Raw genomic sequence first — 2,393 nt, forward strand, 5'->3', positions numbered from 1 at the left:
GCATGTGTCTTTATAGTAGAATGATTTGTATTCCTTTGGGTATATGCCCAGTAATGGGATTGCTAGGTCAAATGGTGTTTCTGGTTCTAGATTCTTGAGGAATCACCACACTGTCTTCTATAATGGCCGAACTAATTTACATTCCCACCAACAATGTAAAAGCATTCCTATTTCTCCAAATCCTTGACACCATCTATTGTTTCCTGCTTTTTAATAATTGCCATTCTAACTGACATAAGATGGTATCTCATTGTGGTTTTGATTTGCATTTCTCTAATGATCAGTGGTGTTGAGCTTTTTCCATGTTTGTTGGCTGCATAAATATCTTCTTTTGAGAAGTGTCTGTTCGTATCCTTTGCCCACTTTTTGATCGGGTTTTTTTCTTATAAATTTGTTTAAGTTCCTTGTAGAATCTTGATATTAGACCTTTGTCAGATGGGTAAATTGCAAACATTTTATCTCATTCTGTAGGTTGCCTGTTAATTCTGATAATAGTTTCTTTTGCTGTGCAGAAACTCCTTAGTTTAATTAAACCCCATTTATCAATTTTGGCTTTTGTTGCAGTTGTTGTTGGCATTTTCATCATGAAGTCTTTGCCCATGCCTATGTTCTGAATGGCATTGCCTAGGTTTTCTTCTAGAGTTTTTATGGTTGGGGGTTGTATATTTAAGTCTTTAATTGATGTTGAGTTAATTTTTGCATAAGGTGCAAGGAAGGCATCCAGTTTCAGTTTTCTGCATTTGGCTAGCCGGTTTTCCCAGCACAATTTATTAAATAGGAAATCGTTTCCCCTTTGCTTGTTTTTGTCCAATTTGTCAAAGATCAGATGATTGTAGATGTGTAGTGTTATTTCTGAGGTCCCTGTTCTGTCTCATTGGTCTATTTGTCTGTTTTAGTACCAGTACCATGCTTTTGTGGTTATTGTAGCCTTGTAATATAGTTTGAAGTTAGGTAGCATGGTACCTCCAGGTTTATTCTTTTTGCTTAGAATTGTCTTGGCTATATAGGCTCTTTTTTGGTTCTGTATGAAATTTAAAGTAGCTTTTTCTAATTCTGTGAAGAATGTCAATGGTAGTTTGATGGGAATAGCATTAAATCTATAAATTACTTTGGGCAGTATGGCCATTTTCATGATATTGATTCTTCCTACCCATGAGCATGGAATATTTTATCCTCTGTCTGTGTCCTCTCTGATTTTCTTGAGCAGTGGTCTGTAATTCTTGAAAAGGTTCTTCACATCATTGTTAGCAGTATTCCTTGGTATTGTATTCTCTTTGTAGCAATTGTGAAGGGAGTTCACTCATGATTTGGCTCTCTGCTTATCTATTGTTGGTGTATAAGGATGCTTGCGATTTTTGCATATTGATTGTGTATCCTTGGACTTTGCTAAAGTTGCTTATCAGCTTGAGGAGTTTTTGGGCTGAGATGATAGGGTTTTCTAAATATACAGTCATGTAATCTGCAAACAGAGACAATTTGACTTCCTCTTTTCCCATTTGCATACCCTTTATTTCTTTCTCTTGCCTGATTGCCCTGGCCAGAACTTTCAATACTATGTTGAATAGGGGTAGAAAGAGAGAGCATCCCTGTCTTGTGCCAGTTGTCAAAGGGGAATGCCCATTCAATATGATATTGACTGTGGGATTGTCATAAACAGCTCCTATTATTTTGAGATATGTTCCATCAATACCTAGTTTATCGAGAGCTTTTAACATGAAGGGATGTTGAATTTTATCAAAGGCCTTTTCTGCATCTACTGAGATGATCATATGATTTTTGTCATTGTCTGATTATGTGATGGATTACCTTTTATTGATTTGCATATGTTGAACCAGGTTTGCACCCCAGGGATGAAGCAGACTTGAATGTGGTGGATAAGCTTTTTGATGTGCTGCCAGATTTGGTTTGCTAGAATTTTATTGAGGATTTTTGCATCAATGTTTCTCAGGGATATTAGCCTGAAATTTTCTTTTTTGGTTGTGTGTCTGCCAGGTTTATCAGTATGATGCTGGCTTCATGAAATGAGTTAGGGAGGAGTCCCTCATATTCATTTTTTGTAATCATTTCAGAAGGAATGGTACCAGTATCCCTAGTAGAATTCAGCTGTGAATCTATCTGGTCCTGGGCTCTTTCTTGACTGGTAGGCTATTAATTACTTCCTCAATTTCAGAACTTGTTATTGGTCTATTCAGGGATTCGACTTCTTCCTGGTTTAGTTTTGGGAGGGTGTATGTGTCCAGGAATTTATCCATTTCTGCTAGATTTTTTAGTTTATTTGCATGGAAGTGTTTATAGTATTGTCTGATGGTAGTTTGCATTTCTGTGGGGTCAGGGGTCACATCCCATTTATCATTTTTTATTGTGTCTATTTGATCCTTCTCTCTTTTCTTCTT

Source organism: Cebus imitator, unplaced genomic scaffold, assembly GCF_001604975.1.
Source record: "Cebus imitator isolate Cc_AM_T3 unplaced genomic scaffold, Cebus_imitator-1.0 Scaffold315, whole genome shotgun sequence".
In the NCBI taxonomy this organism is placed as follows: domain Eukaryota; kingdom Metazoa; phylum Chordata; class Mammalia; order Primates; family Cebidae; genus Cebus; species Cebus imitator.